The following is a 20,174-nucleotide window of genomic DNA, read 5'->3' on the forward strand; positions in this document are numbered from 1 at the left end:
GTTTGTTTAGCAACTAGTCAACCTACCTAGTTTCTTATCTTATTTCTTATATTTTCTTATATTTGATAAACAAGGGTCACAGTTACTTGAACTTATGATAAAACATTACTCACTGTGTATAACAACTCTCACAAGTGAGATTAACCAACTGGATAACCTGATTAAACTTGACCTTGACTTTATCAGATACAAATACGATTATACTCGTATTTTTAACAGCATAGACGCTTTATTGATCAAACTTAAGGCCAATAAATACAAAAAACTAAGTAGGGACAGACTTTTGTACCAGCAAGAAAAAGCTTACCCTAAGCTGACATTATCTAAGTCTAGCACTGACACTTTGGGTACCCTAGGTGCGCCTACCAGCAATGAAGAAGTCCCTGGTCAACATAGGGCTTCCAACTTAGACAACATCATCGAAGAACATGATATTGAATTTGATCAGGGGCCTAGACGGAGCAATAGAATAAAGGCAAATAGAAATAATAACTTTATTTCTACTTTGCACAACCAACGTGAAGGAGATGCTAACCAGTGTAACAGCAATAATAGTAATTTTTTAGGGTATCACAACAACAACCGCCAGTTCAATCACAAGACCAGGAACTGGAGCAAGCATCAGAACTGAGTTTCAACAATGACCTCGGTCAATCTGATGACAATAACTTAAAGATTACTTTTAACACCAGAGGGGACTTTAAAATTTACAACTTCTCTAGTATAACACTTGACCAAGACTTAATAGATCGTCTAGCTTTTGGTAATACTTTTGTGCCTAGTCACAATTTTAACTTAACTAGAACTATAATAGATTTAAAAAGCTATGTGCATAAACTGAATCTAGACATCTTGTTTTCTATCCCCCTACTACAACAACCTTGTAATCTTAAATTGCCTAGTGTGTTTAATCCAGTTTTACACCCGGATCTTGCTTTGTTTGAAAGAGCTTGTGAGGCAGACTTTAGACATTTAAATAAGAATTATAAGCTTTATTCAGGGTTTAAGAAAAATAACACATCTAAGGAACAAATGTACTTGTTGAATAATCTCTGTAGCCTGCCAGTCAGAGTACTGAAACCAGATAAAGGGGGTGGTCTAGTTATCTTAGACAACAATGATTACAAAGACAAAATGGCATCTGTTTTAGATAACTCAGCATACACCCCGTCATCTAAAAACGAAATGAACACAGTTTACTCTAGAAATAGAGGTTACTTCAGAGATTTATTCCTGTCTGGCAAAATTGACCTAGACACCTACCATTATATTGACATCACGTTCCCCAAGGTACCAGTGATTTTTGGAATCCCAAAAATTCACAAAAATCTACTTAATCCTCCTATGAGGGCCTTGGTGGACGGTAGGTCATCTATGACCCATCCCTGTGCACGGTTAGTGGACAAAATTTTGAGTAAATACCTGAAGCTTATCCCTCACATTTGTAAAGATTCCTGGTCATTTCTTCGAGACATTAATAACATTTCATTCGACCAAGCTAGTAATTTCCTCACTATAGATGTCGTTGACCTCTATACCTTGATTCCACATACTGAGGCTATTGAGTGGGTAGGTAACACACTTGTTGACCTGGGTGCCCCATCGACTGAAATTGATACTGTCTCTGAGTTATTAGACATTATTTTATCATCTAATTTTTTCATCTTCGACCAGCAATATTACCTTCAAACACAAGGTATTGCAATGGGGTCACCATGTGGTTCCAGTGTAGCAAATGTATTTGTTGCACACTGGGAGAAACAATTTATTTTACATAATAGTGACTTCAACCACCAGGTATTGTATTACACCAGATACCTGGACGACATCTTTATTCTATTTAAAGGTAATACCGGGGAGGCTGCGGCCTTAGTAGAATACTTGAACAGTACCACCAGCTTTTTTAAGTTCACCTATCAGTTCTCGACTACAGGGATCGATTATTTGGATGTCAAGCTTGAAAAGGATATGACAAGGGGTTTATTCCTATCATCTATTTACAGGAAGTCAACCTACTGTAATTCATTTCTCCACTTTTCGAGCTTGCAACCTTATAAACAAAAACGATCAATAGTGAAAGGACAGCTTATTAGGGCTGCCAAAATGTGTAGCACAACTGAAAGCTTTGAAGAAGAATGTCTCACATTGGCCGGAATGTTCTCTAGCCGAGATTACCCTGACTCATTAATAATAGAATTAACACATGAAGTCAGAAATAAAAGATAGTCAGGTTTATTTGCACCTCTGTTAAACAGTAGTGTTTTAGAAAGCAATGATGTCCTGGACACTTCTGTGACTTGTTTAAGCTTGCCTGAAGGTAGTGATAGTGGTAATACAACTAACATGAGTCCCAAGTTCACTACTAGCTTTATAACTACCTTTAATACAGATTCCACCTTAATACCATCTATTATACACAAGAATTGGTACTTCATTACCAGCAACTCCCAACTTTTCGAGAAATTAGGTAGTAATCCTCTAATTGTTTACAGAAGAGGCAATAATCTGAAAAGTCTCCTGGAAAGAAACAACAATAATGACCCTTTTTCCAAACAGAAGGGCACTTTTACATGCAGTCACTGTAACTGGTGTAAATATTTAAGGATAGGTTCTACATTCCAAATTATTTATTTTATTTATTTATTTATTTTACATTTGTTAACCGGGCTAGTCCAACTGGATACATGTCCATTTTCAGTGGAGGCCCGGGGAGAAAAGCTCCTCTACAGTACTACTATAGTAAGACTAAAAGAAAAACTTTATCAGAAATATATCAACATATACAAATAATATCTAATAACATATTCTTTAAACCTTCTGTTAGAATTAAGAACATTTGAGTACAAATATGAGGTACAGTAAGAAGTCTCTATTACTTAGAAAAGTGTACAATATGACAGTACAGATAAAGTACCTAGTTAGTCTAATACATCTTTAAAAGAAGATGGAAAGTAGAGATTTAGTTCCTTTATTAGAAGTGAGGTAATAGAAACAGCTTTGTAGAGAGTTATGTAGAGAGTTAGGTATACGAGATAAAGAGAGTGGAAAAATCTCATAGTAGGGAGGTATGAAAGGTTAGTCTGGGTTATTGCAAGAGCAAAGCCAGTGGTTGGAAAAGAAATGTTTAAGTTTAGTTTTAAATAGTGGGATTGATGTTTGAGTGGCGAGGTCTTGAGGTAGTTGATTCCATAGTTTCCCAACTGAGTTTGAGAATGTGGAGTCACCTGCTGAGTTCTTAGAAAGAGAAGTATGAATCAGTATTTTGTTGGAGGAGCGCAGGTTTTCAGATTGCTATAGGGTTTTATGAGGGTGGAGAGCATTGGGGTATTGTCTGGGTGGTAAAGAGCTTTATGGGCAATTGTAAGTTGGTTAAAATGTATAAGGTTAGGTAATTCTAGCCAACCTAGTTTTTAAGGTTAGAACAATGGTGAGTCCTATATGGAGATGCTGTAGCAAATCTGGCAATATTATTATAAGACGAAGTTAGTTTGGTAAGATTATATTTAGAAAGGTTTGTATAGATTGGGGAGGCATATAAAAGGGAAGAGATTAAGTGGGTTCTAGCTATAGTGGTTCTGGCTTCAGGAGTAAGGAAAGATTTAATTCTATACAGAGAGCCTAGTTTTCTGTTAGTTGATTTTATTGTAGAGTCAATGTGTGTGTCAAATTTGAGTTGGTTGTCAATTGTAATGCCTAGTAGTTTGGTGTTATTGTCTGGGGAGATAAGGATGCCATTGTTGGCTGTGAGAGAGAAATTAATGGAGGGAGACAAAATGGTGGGTGTAAAATCAGGAGTTTGGTTTTCTTTGGGTTAAGGAGGAGACAGTGGTTGGAGAACCATTGCTCTATGGTAGTGAAGGTATTTTGTGTAAGGAATAAAGTTCTGACTGTGTTGAGGCTGAGCAGATAATGGTTGTATCATCAGCATATTGAATGCAAGTTGATAGAGGAGTAGCTAGGTAAAGATCATTTATAAAGATGGAAAATAGTAGAGGGCCTAAGATAGAGCCCTGAGGAACTCCTATAGAGGTGGGAAGGAGATCAGAGAGATGGTTATGCCAGAGTACTGCCTGTTTGCGGTTATTCAGATAGGATGTGAACCAATTTAAGGCTGTATTGTCAAAAGAGAGGACTTTAGACGATGGAGGAGAAGTTTGTGGTTGACCATATCAAAGGCTTTGGATAGGTCAACGAAGAAGGCTGAAGAGGGTATGTTATTATTTATTGAGTCGATAAAGGAAAGTAAGGCTGTAGTAGTGCTATGGAAAGGGCGAAAACCATGTTGGCACTTAGCTAGGAGGTTATTATTTAGCAGGTGATTTAGTACCTGTTTGTGGATGCATTTCTCCATTATTTTGCAAGTGGTGATAATAATGCTATTGGACGAAAGTTAGAATACTCAGTAGAGTCACCACCTTTGAATAGTGGGATAATATAAGAGATTTTCCATAATGATGGAACTGTGCTTTCTTTTATGGTCCTGTTAATCAATATGGAGATGGGGTAAGCTATGGCTTTTGCACCAATTTTAAGGAATTCTGCTGGTAACTTGTCGGCTGAGGGAGTTGTAGGTTTTAATTTTGAAGTAAGGATGATATATATGTGGTGGGTATGGGTTTGAGGTGGAATGGGGGGGGAGTGGGACCTTGGTTTAGCAGTTTGGAGGTATCAGGGCTTTGTTGGTTAGCTAGCTTTAGAATGGCAGAGGTAAAGAAAGTATTAAAGGCATTAGCCGTTTGTAATGGGCAGTCGGGTTAGAATCAATAGGATTTGGTGTGGCAACTTTTCCTGGTGATAGCAGTGTATTAATGGCGGTCCAGAATTTATGTGGTTGGTGTAGGGATGTTTGTTGTAGCTGAGTATAAAAGTTCTTCTTGTCTTGTAAAATGGCTTTTTTTGTTAAATTTCTTTGTTCTCTGAAAATAAGGTGATCAGTTGTATTTTTAGAGGTTTTATCCAGGCTTTGTTTCTACTACGGATTAGATTCCTGGTGGCATTAGAAAGCCATTGGGCTGTTTTAGATTTAATTCTTATAGAACGCATTGGAGCGTGATGTTCTAGGATTGTCAGAAAAGTATGACTGAAGTAGTTAACCGCGGAGAGATTTAAGAGATGACCAATTAACTTGCATAAGTTCATTTTGAAACAGAATGGGATCTAGGAATTTTTGCTACGGGATGTTATGACTTGTGTGGGATGGTTAAACTTGTTTTATGCCTGATGATATATGTTAGAGAGTGGTCGCTGAGGTCATCTGGGAGAGTCCCTGTTGTATACTTTAGCTGGGGACTGTTTATAAGTATCCAGTCAAGTATACTTTCTTTGTTATTTTGTTTGTTTGTTCTTGTTGGGGAGTTAATGGTTTGAGTAAAGCCATGTAGGTTAATAAGAGTGGGTGGATTGGTGTATTGACATAAATTCCAGTCAATATTAAAATCTCCTAAAAGAATAGTTTCTTGAGGGAGATTTAGTGAAAGCCAATTTAATAGGTCTTCTAAAATAGTGGGAGTTTTTCCTGGGGGAAGATAGGTGCAGATAATGTTAACTGTTTTGTGAGGGTTGAGCTGAAGTTTGGAAATAATTATTTCTACATTATTATCAGATGGAAGAGTATGATTTTCTTTGCTTATTTGCAATCCGGTTTTATACAGAATTGCTACCCACCACCTTTTGTTTAAGCGGTCTTGCCTGAGTATGTTATAGCCAGGGGTGATTTCATTATCTTTAATTGTAGGTTTGAGCCAAGTTTCGTTAGGCAGAGTATATCAAACTGTTGGACATCTAGGAGGGCATGGATTTGTGGTATTTTGTTACAGATGCTTTATTTAATTGAGCAATTGAGAGTGATTTGGGGGGTTTGGTAGATGGTGTTGGTCTTGTAAATAGTTGGTGGCTTTTAGAGAATGGTAGGGGTGAGTTAGGGCCAGGGTTGGGGTGGATATCACCATGTATTAATGAGCAGATTAATATAGGGTTGTAAGATTGAGAAATTTTGTGGTAGTAGTAAAAATGTTTTTTAAGGCTATGAGTAGGATATTTGATGTGAGAAAGTCGGTGATATTTAGCTTGGAGGTAGGAAGTTTTGTGGATGGTGTTGAGATAGGTAATTGTTAGAGCTAGGGGGGATATTTGGGTTACTTTGTGTGGAATTGTTAGAGTATAAGGAAGGGCTTGTTCATAAGAGGTGGAGAAATAAGTAGAGATGAAGATGGTTAGGAAGGATATAAGTAGCAAAGGTTGGCATTGGTTAGACATGTTTAGAGAATGTATAACTGAAATAGAGTGGGAAGATAGTGTGAAGAGTGGGAAGGAGAGAAGATAAGTGGTGAAGGGAGGGGCTGGTTTTAGAAGGTAGGGTGGGCAGGTAGGTGAAGTGGGAGGGCTAGGTCAAGAAGGGGTGGGAATAGATTAAGAGGGGTGTGTCTATGAGGGTATAAAGGTAGAGGTGCTAGGGGGTGGGATTTGGGGGCAGGGTGGGAGCGGAGTGAGAAGAGCCAAAGGAGTGGTGTGGCACAGAGAAAACAATCTGTAAGGAGAGGAAAACAGCAGGTAGGTAAGAAAATAAGTATATAGTTATAAGGTATGTGAAGGGTAGAGTCAAACCTATGAATATGTTAAGGTTTGGAGCACAGGAGTAGTAGGATTTGGTATAGCAGGGTCCTGAGAGTAAGAAAGGAGGTAAAGAGGATAGGGAGAGGTACAGACACCAAATCAAGAGATAAAGGGGTATGTGTTGTAATAAATCAGGAAGGAGCAGATTTAAAAGAACAAAGGATGCCACCTAGTGGCCTGAGAGAGTATATATATCACTGATATACTCGTAGGTGGCTAATAAAGGAGGAAAGGTGAGAGGGAAGAGAGGATAGAAGTATAAAAAAAGGTAGTCGAAAGTCTAGAGTAGAGTAGTGAAGAGGGCCAGACCTATTGGCTGCTGGCAGTCCTGTGCAAGTAGCTAGACTGGTTCACACAGTTCAGCTGATGTGGGTTAAACATATATGAATAGCATACTTTCACAGTCTGTCTGGTAGATATCTCCGATGCCAGGAGGGTTGGAGTGTAGCAGACAAGAGGAAATGGTCTTCCAGGAGGGTAGAGGCAAATGATATAGGTATTTGCAGGGTCCACTTATTCAAGCTACTAAAATAGTAAAAGAGAGAGAGGAGAGATGATAAGGCAAACAGAGAGAGAAATAAAAATAAAACAGTGCAGATAACAACAGGTTACAATCATGTACTACAACTGGTTAATCTTCTGTACTTTAAGAAAAATGTTAACTAGAATAGTATGAGCATTTAGTGAGTATGCATTTTAAAACATAAGAACAATATTATGAGCAGGCCTAGGTTCATGAGATTTTACAGTCAAAAGAAACAGCAAACAAAGAGATTAATGACATAGGGTTTGACTCCAAATATTGTTAATTAGAACTATATAACTAACTAGAAGGGTAGGACTCTTAAAGAGAGTTTAAGTAAAAAGGCGTTTTATTGTAAAAAGCTTTAAAACTGATACAGTCGTTTTAGATAAAGCAATTGCTTAGTTAACTAATGGGTTCAAATTACAGGAAAAACCTTAGTTTTGTAGTTTTAAATATAGAAGTGTAGTTCAGGACAGAACCTAAGTGTCTGTAGCAGTAGTTAATAGAGAAATAATAAAGAGGCGGGAAGGGCAAGTAATAGCGCTACACAGTCCTAGGTATCAGACCGAGATTTATAACCTTAGTGTGAGCCATAAAGAGCAATACCAATTTAACTAAATACAGGACAACCAAAAACAGGTGCCAAAATCAGGATAACATCTATTCCACCCTTCTAGTAGTATGAGGTATACTGTTATAACACATAACAAACTTCAATATCAAGGGAGCGTTAAAGCCCAGCTAGAGAACATTAGCGCAGTATCATAAACTGTAGTCTCCGTTGTTAAAACACTCTATGGTAACAATTAGAAACATCATCAGCGTGAGATACCCAGCTGGTGAACAGCTAGTGAACATTAGCGCAGTATCACAAACTATAGTCTACGTTGTAAAAACGCTCTATGGTAATATTTAGAAACATCGATAACCATAAGGTAAAACAGATTCAGAAAACCAAGAACAGTAATTAACAATTTGCAGTACAGGAGTAGAATAGTAATGCTTGCAAGTGGTATAAGGTCAGAACCACGAAAACAAACCAAGCTTTGATTTAGCAACACATCAAACTTTCTAAACAAAACAGTAATTAAGTATTAGCAGAGCTGGAGTATAATAGTAATCCTTACAACTGGTTTGAGATCGGAACCATAGCAACAAACTAAGTATTGGTTCAGTAAAAATATCAACGTTTCATACACAATGCATGAGCTGGTCAAGGTTATGTTTCATCATTAACGAAGATAACACATCATCTACGTGTAAAACAACAATAAGACTATAGGCTTACAGTAAGTTTCCGTCAAGCTCCAGGTTCGGGACACACAGCAGCCAGGTAGGTAGGTGGAAAAGAAAGATGGCGTCCAGGGAGGTGGAGATGTATTTATAGGGTAGGTTAGATGGCGTGGGGGAGGGTGCAGAGGGAGGAACACTGATATTGGTCCTAGGCGGGAAATATCCAAGAAGGAGTGTGGTTGATAAGAAGATAGGGGTGTATTGGTAATGTGGGCGGGGTCTAGAGTTGTGTGAGTAGGCGGAGTAAGAGGACGGGGGAGGGAGAGAGAAGATAGTGTGAGGAGACTAAGGGAGAAAGAGATAAAGTTATATAGGTGAGCAACTAGCGATAGTACTGGACCTATGAAGGAGAGGATAGCACAAATGGGAGAGAGAGCCAAAGGAGTGGTGTGGCACAGAGAAAACAATCTGTAAGGAGAGGAAAACAGCAGGTAGGTAAGAAAATAAGTATATAGTTATAAGGTATGTGAAGGGTAGAGTCAAACCTATGAATATGTTAAGGTTTGGAGCACAGGGGAGTAGTAGGATTTGGTATAGCAGGGTCCTGAGAGTAAGAAAGGAGGTAAAGAGGATAGGGAGAGGTACAGACACCAAATCAAGAGATAAAGGGGTGTGTGTTGTAATAAATCAGGAAGGAGCAGATTTAAAAGAACAAAGGATGCCACCTAGTGGCCTGAGAGAGTATATATATCACTGATATACTGTAGGTGGCTAATAAAGGAGGAAAGGTGAGAGGGAAGAGAGGATAGAAGTATAAAAAAGGTAGTCGAAAGTCTAGAGTAGAGTAGTGAAGAGGGCCAGACCTATTGGCTGCTGGCAGTCCTGTGCAAGTAGCTAGACTGGTTCACACAGTTCAGCTGATGTGGGTTAAACATATATGAATAGCATACTTTCACAGTCTGTCTGGTAGATATCTCCGATGCCAGGAGGGTTGGAGTGTAGCAGACAAGAGGAAATGGTCTTCCAGGAGGGTAGAGGCAAATGATATAGGTATTTGCAGGGTCCACTTATTCAAGCTACTAAAATAGTAAGAGAGAGAGGAGAGATGATAAGGCAAACAGAGAGAGAAATAAAATGTAAAACAGTGCAGATAACAACAGGTTACAATCATGTACTACAACTGGTTAATCTTCTGTACTTTAAGAAAGATGTTAACTAGAATAGTATGAGCATTTAGTGAGTATGCATTTTAAAACATAAGAACAATATTATGAGCAGGCCTAGGTTCATGAGATTTTACAGTCAAAAGAAACAGCAAACAAAGAGATTAATGACATAGGGTTTGACTCCAAATATTGTTAATTAGAACTATATAACTAACTAGAAGGGTAGGACTCTTAAAGAGAGTTTAAGTAAAATGGCTTATTGTAAAAAGCTTTAAAACTGATACAGTCGTTTTAGATAAAGCAATTGCTTAGTTAACTAATGGGTTCAAATTACAGGAAAAACCTTAGTTTTGTAGTTTTAAATATAGAAGTGTAGTTCAGGACAGAACCTAAGTGTCTGTAGCAGTAGTTAATAGAGAAATAATAAAGAGGCGAAGGGCAAGTAATAGCGCTACACAGTCCTAGGTATCAGACCGAGATTTATAACCTTAGTGTGAGCGAAACGCCATAATGAGCAATACCAATTTAACTAAATACAGGATAACCAAAAACAGGCGCGAAAATGAGGATAACATCTATTCCACCCTTCTAGTAGTATGAGGTATAGTCGCTCTGTTATAACACATAACAAACTTCAATATCAAGGGAGCGTTAAAGCCCAGCTAGAGAACATTAGCGCAGTATCATAAACTGTAGTCTCCGTTATTAAAACGCTCCATGGTAACAATTAGAAACATCAGCGTGAGATACCCAGCTGGTGAACAGCTAGTGAACATTAGCGCAGTATCACAAATTATAGTCTACGTTGTAAAAACGCTCTATGGTAATATTTAGAAACATCGATAACCATAAGGTGAAACAGATTCAGAAAACCAAGAACAGTAATTAACAATTTGCAGTACAGGAGTAGAATAGTAATGCTTGCAAGTGGTATAAGGTCAGAACCACGAAAACAAACCAAGCTTTGATTTAGCAACACATCAAACTTTCTCGAAACAAAACAGTAATTAAGTATTAGCAGAGCTGGAGTATAATAGTAATCCTTACAACTGGTTTGAGATCGAACCATAGCAACAAACTAAGTATTGGTTCAGTAAAAATATCAACGCTTCATACACAATGCATGAGCTGGTCAAGGTTATGTTTCATCATTAACGAAGATAACACATCATCTAAACAACAATAAGACTATAGGCTTACAGTAACAAGCTCCAGGTTCGGGACACACAGCAGCCAGGTAGGTAGGTGGAAAGAAAGATGGGAGGTGGAGATGTATTTATAGGGTAGGTTAGATGGCGTGGGGAGGGTGCAGAGGGAGGAACACTGATATTGGTCCTAGGCGGAAATATCCAAGAAGGAGTGTGGTTGATAAGAAGATAGGGGTGTATTGGTAATGTGGGCGGGTCTAGAGTTGTGTGAGTGAGTAAGAGAACGGGAGGAGAGAGAAGATAGTGTGAGGAGACTAAGGGAGAAAGAGATAAAGTTATATAGGTGAGCAACTAGCGATAGTACTGGACCTATGAAGGAGAGGATAGCACAAATGGGAGAGAGAGCCAAAGGAGTGGTGTGGCACAGAGAAAACAATCTGTAAGGAGAGGAAAACAGCAGGTAGGTAAGAAAATAAGTATATAGTTATAAGGTATGTGAAGGGTAGAGTCAAACCTATGAATATGTTAAGGTTTGGAGCACAGGGGAGTAGTAGGATTTGGTATAGCAGGGTCCTGAGAGTAAGAAAGGAGGTAAAGAGGATAGGGAGAGGTACAGACACCAAATCAAGAGATAAAGGGGTATGTGTTGTAATAAATCAGGAAGGAGCAGATTTAAAAGAACAAAGGATGCCACCTAGTGGTATATATCACTGATATACGTGGCTAATAAAGGAGGAAAGGTGAGAGGAAGAGAGGATAGAAGTATAAAAAAGGTAGTCGAAAGTCTAGAGTAGAGTAGTGAAGAGGGCCAGACCTATTGGCTGCTGGCAGTCCTGTGCAAGTAGCTAGACTGGTTCACACAGTTCAGCTGATGTGGGTTAAACATATATGAATAGCATACTTTCACAGTCTGTCTGGTAGATATCTCCGATGCCAGGAGGGTTGGAGTGTAGCAGACAAGAGGAAATGGTCTTCCAGGAGGGTAGAGGCAAATGATATAGGTATTTGCAGGGTCCACTTATTCAAGCTATTTCACAGTCTGTCTGGTAGATATCTCCGATGCCAGGAGGGTTGGAGTGTAGCAGACAAGAGGAAATGGTCTTCCAGGAGGGTAGAGGCAAATGATATAGGTATTTGCAGGGTCCACTTATTCAAGCTATTTCACAGTCTGTCTGGTAGATATCTCCGATGCCAGGAGGGTTGGAGTGTAGCAGACAACTTCCAGGAGGGTAGAGGCAAATGATATAGGTATTTGCAGGGTCCACTTATTCAAGCTATTTCACAGTCTGTCTGGTAGATATCTCCGATGCCAGGAGGGTTGGAGTGTAGCAGACAAGAGGAAATGGTCTTCCAGGAGGGTAGAGGCAAATGATATAGGTATTTGCAGGGTCCACTTATTCAAGCTATTTCACAGTCTGTCTGGTAGATATCTCCAGACAAGAGGAAATGGTCTTCCAGGAGGGTAGAGGCAAATGATATAGGTATTTGCAGGGTCCACTTATTCAAGCTATTTCACAGTCTGTCTGGTAGATATCTCCGATGCCAGGAGGGTTGGAGGAAATGGTCTTCCAGGAGGGTAGAGGCAAATGATATAGGTATTTGCAGGGTCCACTTATTCAAGTTTCACAGTCTGTCTGGTAGATATCTCCGATGCCAGGAGGGTTGGAGTGTAGCAGACAAGAGGAAATGGTCTTCCAGGAGGGTAGAGGCAAATGATATAGGTATTTGCAGGGTCCACTTATTCAAGCTATTTCACAGTCTGTCTGGTAGATATCTCCGACAAGAGGAAATGGTCTTCCAGGAGGGTAGAGGCAAATGATATAGGTATTTGCAGGGTCCACTTATTCAAGCTAAGTAAGTTTCCGTCAAGCTCCAGGTTCGGGACACACAGCAGCCAGGTAGAAACTGTGATACGGACATTTTCTTGTTCATGTGCTTTGAATTATAACTCTTCACTTTTCACCTACAGCAAGTCTGCAGACTGATTGATCTCATACGGATGTTTCCACTTCCTCTTTGATTTCAAGAGATTCAACTTCGTGGACATCAGAACCTGATGAAAATCCTCCTCATTGGAAATTGCATTATTAGATGTAGATGGTACCTCATCTACTCATCTGTAGATGACTCGGACATTAATCTTGCCTTCTTTCTGGTCATCTTCTGCTGCTTGCAAGTTCTTTGCTCTTTCTCTGAACTTAAAAAAACACCCTGTTTGATAGCAGTGTCACTGTTTTCTTTATCAAAAGTTTTAGGTATAGCTGGAACAGCCGTTTCTTCAACATTAACCATAGAATCTTCAGTTTCTGAAACACTACTGAATCCAACATCTGCCATAAAATGAATTGTGACACTAGATCAATAGTCTATTTAGCCTTCTGTGACTGCTGTCCAGCATACTATGTTGGTAAAACGGACCAAAAGTTCAAAGATAGAATTTACCAGCATTGTTACGCTATTAGAAAAAAGAAAAATGACAACGCCCTAGCTAAGCATATCATCAATTATGAGGGACATAGTTTTCACTTTATGGCTATAGACCACGTTCCATATAACATCAGAGGAGGCCCTAGTGCATTGATTCTAGAAAACAAGGAACTTGAATGGCAAATAAAACTGGAGGCATTTAACAGTCCTGGCTTAAATAAACAGTGTAACATCTCTTGCCTCCTGAAACTAAAAAGTTACATGAGATAATTATTTACTGTAATGTAACAGTATTTTAATTTTATTTCATTTTACATTTTTATTTCCACATATTTATACAATTTAATTTGTATAATATATTTAAATAACTAAAAAATTCCTTAAATAATTGGTGAATAAATAATTATTGGTTTCTTATTTCAAATAGATTATTTATATTACAGTAACAGACACCTAAGAATTATATGCATATTCAGGCTTTTCATATATTTCTAAAATATTTTTATATATTCTTACATTCTTATATTTTTATGTTTTGAGTCTGAATTGGTTATTGGTGTTCTAGTTAGTTAATTATAGTGAGACGGTACTAACATTATAGGCTTAGCAAACTGAAATACATACATTCGTATAAACATTATGATATTGATGAACTGGAAACCCGTCACAGTTTAAAGTTTTTTACTTTTTTTACTTATTGTGAATTCTTATTTATGTAATTTTTTATTTAATGTAAATTCATGCTGTGATAGATAGTTTTTAAAAAGGAAGTTACGTTTGTATCTGTGTTTGCATTTGTGACATCACTTTATAGATTTAAACTGCATTTGGCGCCACTTTGTATCACTCTGATGAAGCTACTGAAGTTTCAGTAGCGAAAACGCTGTAACTTTTTTACTACTGTTTTGATTAAATTTGCGTTAAGAAAAAGAACATTATCATCGCCTTGGTCTCCCTGGTTTTTGGATTACCGTGCCACTGATTTTCTTTAGTTTCTTATCTTGAAAAGATATAAAAAGTAGGTAACATTTCCTAATGTCCTTAGTCTTGTCTAAGTAGAATCTAAGCTACCAATGTACATCCAAGGAATGAAAAATCATGTCTCCTCTGTTTTGGGGAGATGGAAAGAAAGAAGGAAAATGAATAGATTGATTCAAGGATAGCTCGTTGACCACTTTGGGCATAAAGGAAGGATTAGTCTCAAGTCTAACTCTATCATTTTGGAAGACCAAAAAAGGAGGAAAGTACAGTTGTGTACCCTTACCATAAATGTAGATGTTCGAGTGTATTCACTGTTGCAGTCATCACATTTGGGTTATCTACCTGCAGGTAGCCCACAGCCAGCCTGAATACCAGAGTCAAACAATATGACAACAGTCCAAGATATCATTAAGAAAAACTGGAATTTATTCTCCAGGAACAACACGAGGGCAGTCCTAGGGGAATATCCCAGTATTGTATACCGGAGAGGGAATAACATGAAATCCATCCTGGAGAAATGTAATAATAGTAATGAACAGGGGAGAAAGGAACCTTGTGGGATGTGTTCCCAGTGTAGACAGGTGCTGTCTACATTAAGTGTTCAGATAAGGGATAAAAAGATCAATATAAATGGAAAATACAATTGCCATTCCAGTGGAGTTGTTTATGTAGCACTATGTTCAGAGTGCCCAGCATTTTACATGGATAAAATGCAGCAAAAATTAGGGCAGAGTATATATGACCATGGATATGAAATTAGACAGGGGAATGAAAAAAATGCTTTGTGCAGGCATATTAAAATATTTCCACAACATTCTTTCAAATTTGTAGTCCTGTATCAAGTCAAACATGACAATCAGGTGGGCACTTGGAAAGTATATTTAGAAACAAGGGAAACTTGGTGGCAAATATATTTTAATGCTTCTTGTCCACCAGGTTTGAATGAGACAATTTCAATTACAAGTGCACTCAAGCTTAAAGTATATGATAGATGAAATGTGGGTATGAAACAAGCACAGGTTTGATGTATGATGGTATATGCTTTTAATTTTCTGTATTTTTATATAAAAATGTGTGTATTTAATCTTATTTTAATGTAATTATTTTACTTTTTGAAATTTAAATAAGGGGACACTTTAATTGTAATCCAATTTTCAATTGGATCATTGTAGGGCTGCTGGGTATATATTTGAATATTGTGTGATTTGAATTTCATCTGATGAAGTTTGGTGATGGTCACCAGACCAAAGCGCTAACCTGTATTAAAGTAATCGTACTTTTACTGCTGTTTGAGCCTGTTGCTGTTTTTTACTGAATACCAGAGTCTTTGGATTTCTGCGTCAGATGCTGTCGCTTCTTCCATGACGTCAGGTCACCAGGGGTATAAAACATGCAGCCGACGTCATTACATCAATTTTTCTTGCCCCAGATGTCAGGTGCCCCCACAATAGGAAGCAATTACATTGCTATGGAACACCCCCAGCAAAAAGCAAATGCACATGATATAATATATGCCAAACAAGAAGGAAAGGTAAAAGTCAAGAGAAGTCATGGAGCTGGAGGGAGGGTAACCAGGACTGCAACAGTGAATACACTCAAACATCTACATTTATGGTAAGTGTACACAACTGTACTATGTTCTTCATGTTTCACTGTTGCAGTCATCACATTTGGGTTGATTCCCATAGCTAAGGAAGGGTGGAGGTAGTTAAAAATCGTTAGGGCTAGCAATCAGGACCTGTAAGACTGCTGTGGCAAATCCAGCTCTGGATTTAGAAAAGATAGGCAGGTGGTAATGCCTGGTGGAAGTATGTACAGAGCTCCAGGAAGCAGCTTCCAGGATGTCCATGGTAGGGACTCCTGTGAGAAATGCCGTAGAGGTAGATGCAGCCCTGGTGGAATATGTTCTTATCCCCTGTGGGGTAGGTTTTTCACTGTGCTTGTAGCATAAATGGATGCAATGGGCTATCCATTTGGAAATGGTTTGCTTTGAAACGGCCTTCCCCTCTGCCCCTGCAGCAAAGCTAAATAGCAAATGGTCAGATTTTCTGAGAGGCTTAGTCCTGTCCAAATAGAATCTAAGCTGTCTGTGCACATCCAGAGAATGCAGTATCCTTTCCCCTTTATTTTGAGGATTAGGCGAAAAAGTAGGCAAATGAATGGACTGGTTTAGAGCCACACTAGACACCACTTAGGGTATAAAGGATGGATTAGTCCTGAGGGAAACCCTGTCCGCATGGAAGATAATGAAGGGTTCCACTGCCATGAGGGCCTGCAGTTCAGACACTCTTCTTGCTGAAGTGATGGCCAGAAGTAAGGCTGTTTTCCAAGAAAGGAATTTCAACTCTGCTGTAGCAGCTGGTTCAAAGGGAGGAAGAGTGAGTTTTTCCAATACAAAGTTAAGGTCCTAGGCTGGACTGGGAGCTATCCTGGAGTGTCTTAAATTTTTGGTCCCTCTAAGGAATTGTTTTAGCAGGGGATGAGAGAAGAGGGGTGGCTCAGTATTATAATATGCCGAGATGGCAGAGGCATAAATCTTAATTGAAGAGAAAGATAGGCCCTTGTGTAGCATTTCTGTTAAATAATCTAGAATATGAGGTAACCAGGGCACCGTTGTGCCCATCCCCTGAGCCTGGCTCCAGGAACAGTATTTTTCCACTTTTCTGAATAGGATTTTCAAGTACTAGGCTTCCTTGCCTCAAGAATGACATCCAACACCTGCTTACTGAGGGTTGCTAGAGGTGAGCTCAGGGAATCAGCCAGGCTGCAAGGTTCAGGGTTTGAATCTGAGGGTGCAGAATCTGGCCCGCCTGCTGCAACAGCAGGGAAGGGGTGTGAGGCAGGTGTCATGGTTGTAGCACTGTCAAACTGCGCAAAAGGGGGTACCAGTGCTGGCGAGGCCAGTCTGGTGCAATCAGTATTGTCCTTGGCTTGTCCTGTTTGATCTTTAGTAGAACCTTCAAGAGGCGAAGCAGAGAGGGAAAGGCATAAACTGAAAGGCTTTCCCAGGTAAAGGACAGGGCATTCACTTTCCAAGCTTGAGTGTGGGAGTTCTGGTCCAGAATTTGTTCAATTGGTAGTTCTGAGGGAAGGCAAACAGGTCTACCTTTGGTGTCCCCCATTTGTTCCTCAAGAGCTTGAATATTTTGGGCTCCAATTTCCATTCGTGTGGGTCCATGAGATTTCTGCTTAAGTCGTCTGCCAGTGAATTTAGTTTGCCTGGCAGGAATTGAGCTTGTAGGTTCACTTGGTAGCTCAAGGCTGTGTTCCTTAGAGCCATGGCTAGTCTGCAGAGTGGGTAGGAATGGGTTCCCCCCTGCTTGTTTATGTACCACATAACTGTGGTGTTGTCTGTCTTTACCAATAGTTGTCCTGGAATAATAAGGTCTTTGAAGGCTGTCAGAACATTCTGTACAGCTAACATTTATTTTTGATTAATATGCAGGTCCATCTGTTCTGGGTTCCATTTGTTCTGAATGCACTGCCCTGCCATGTGAGGCTCCCCATGCATAGTCTGATGCGTCTGTTGTTAGGGTGTGGGCGGCAGGGAGTAGAGTGAAAGGGAGTCCCTTGTTGTGGTAGCAGACCTCTGCCCACCAAAAGAACTCTGCCCTTAGACAAGGAATGATAGGAATCATTGTTTCCAGGTCCAGAGAATGTTGACACCATAGACATTTTAGATACCATTGAAGTTTCCTCATATGCAGTCTTGCACATGGAATTAACAGAATGCAAGAGGCCATAAACCCTAGGGCTTGCAGGATTTTCCTTGCAGATAGCTGTGATTTTTGGCCAATTGTTTGAAGTAGGTTGTCAAATAAACTTGTTTCTCTGGAGTGAGGAATGCCATCTGGGAAGTTGTGTTCAAGCTTGGTCCCAGGAATACAATCTGTTGGCAGGGTAATAGTTGTGATTTCTTCTCATTGATGGTGTACCCCAGTGAAGTTAGAAGTCTCTTTACAAATGCCAGATGTTGTAAAAGCAAGTCCTGACTCTCTGCCTGAATCAGGCAACCATCCAAGTATGGGTAAATCTGAATATTTCTCTGCCAGCAAAATGCAATGGCTGGATCTAGGCACTTTGTGAATACCCTGGGCGCAGTAGATAAGCCAAAGGGAAGTGCAGAGAACTGATAGTGCATGGAGCCTGCCCTGAAAAGTATGTATTTTCTGCAAGATTCCCTTATTGGGATGTGCTTCTTTTAAGTCTAGGGTTGCCAGCCAGGCATCCTTGGCTAGCATAGGAAGAAGCTGTTGAAGAGTTAGCATTTTGAATTTTGGAACCACCAGAAAAGTGTTGGGAATAGACAGGTCCAGGATAGGATGACAGGAGTTTTCTTTTCTGGGAACCAGGAACAGTCTTGAATAAAAACCTTGTCCCCTTTGTTCTGTTGGGACAGGTTGAATAGCCCTGATACTGAGGAGAGAGAGCACTTGTTTTTGGGCCTCCGCCCACTGATTTCGGGGGAGGTCTGGCCATCCACTTGGGATTGGGAGTGAGTGGAAGTGGAATCTATGTTTAAAACCCATTTGTCTTGGGTAATGAGTTCCTAGTTTTTTGCATGCAGGGCGAGCTTTCCTCCTAAGGGAACAAGTAGTTGAGCAAGGCTTGGAAGAGTTAAGGATAAGTCTTTGTGCTATTTTTCCATAGGGAGGTGGTTTACTACTCCCTGCTTTGGAAGTGGGAGCCCCCCAGTGCTTAGATCTGTGCATAGCCTGAGACTGAAGTCTTGGTGGTCTGCTACTCCTGGGTTTGAGATGAGAATGCCTGGAAGGGACTGGAAAGGACCAGTTCTTTGAAGGCCAATGCCTACTGAATCTACGTGGCTGTACTTGTAAGAAATCTTTAATAGTTTGCATAGATTTAGCTTTTTCCCTCAGCCTTTTGAGGACTTCTTCTGCTTTGTTGCCAAAAAGGCGCTCTTGGTTTAAGGGTGCATCCAGTAATTTAGCTTTAACATGATCTGGCAAGTTTTGTTCCTTAAGCCAAGCATGCCTTCTAAAGTACAGACCCAGTGACAGCAGCCCTGCAAGATGCTTCTAAAGCATCAAAACCACACTGCAAGTATGTTTGCCAACTTGGTCAGCAGAATGCATTAACTCTTGTAAGTCTTTGTGTTCAGCACAGTCAGGAATCAACATAATTTTCTGTTTAAGTAGTCCCATAATATGCTGCTGATACTTTAACATATGAAACTAGCAATTTAAAGCCCTAATGGCCAAAGTAGCAGAAGTGTATACCTTCTTACCCCATCTGTCTAAAGCTCTAGAGTCCCTATCAGAAGGGGTAGGATTTTTGGCAGCAGTAGCCTTAATGCCTTTTGGTCCTTGGGAAATGGTCTATGGATCCGCAGTAGGATTCTTGAAGAGGAATTTGTTTGAGTCAGGCACTCTGTAGTACCTGTCGGGTTTCCTGGGAGCTGGAGGCAGAGTGTCTGGCGTAAGGCTGGATTACAAGAAAACATCATCTACAATCTCCAGAACAGGAGGGATAGCTAGAGGCCTGTGTTGAGGCATGTTTAAAAATTCCCTAAGTCTCTTTTTGGACTGAGAATAGTCCTGGCTTTCCCAGTGGAAATGCTCCCTAAGGGTATGCAAGATTTCACCAAAAGAAAAATCTTCTGGAAGGAAAGCAGAGGGAATAGAATCTTCTGCATCAGAATCCTCATAAGTAGATAAGGGTAAATCTTGGTAGTCAGAAGGAACAGAGATATCAGATTCCTGATCAGAAGAGTCAGAGAGAAAGTCAGCTCTAGGTCTCTTAGAGGGGGAAGGCTGGCTTCCCCTAATTAATGTAATAAGGTCTTCAGCCATTCTAATCATTTGTTTTTGAGGCATATGGGCCTGAGAATGTGCTTTGGTCATTGGTTTTCTAGGCATAGTGCGAGCTTTAGGCCTGAGGAATTCAGTATTCTTAGCTTGAAACGAAGTCGTCGGTTTTATATGAAAATCGGTAGGCCTGAATACACCCTCAGAAGCCAGTGCCTGCACAGCGGCTCTGGACCCATCCAAGGTAGAGACATCTGCAGGTTCCATAGTCAAAGAAGCATCTTGCGGCATACCAGACTCCGAATGGGTCTCA

The 20,174-nt window shown here is 39.8% G+C and overlaps 1 protein-coding gene and 1 long non-coding RNA gene across 2 annotated transcripts in view; both read right to left on the minus strand.

The window, feature by feature from the left end:
- The window catches only part of CAPN9 (calpain 9), a 626,364-nt gene that overhangs the window by 367,735 nt on the left and 238,455 nt on the right, over positions 1-20,174 (minus strand). The window lies entirely within an intron of this gene.
- Positions 6,703-11,894, minus strand: LOC122805754. The gene is made up of 3 exons (XR_006365446.1): positions 11,587-11,894; positions 9,322-9,450; positions 6,703-7,137 (listed from the first exon to the last, which is right to left on the minus strand). It is a non-coding gene; the product is annotated as an uncharacterized LOC122805754 (long non-coding RNA).

Source organism: Protopterus annectens, chromosome 1.part1 (genome assembly GCF_019279795.1).
Source record: "Protopterus annectens isolate FY-2018-M chromosome 1.part1, PAN1.0, whole genome shotgun sequence".
Lineage (NCBI taxonomy): Eukaryota > Metazoa > Chordata > Ceratodontiformes > Protopteridae > Protopterus > Protopterus annectens.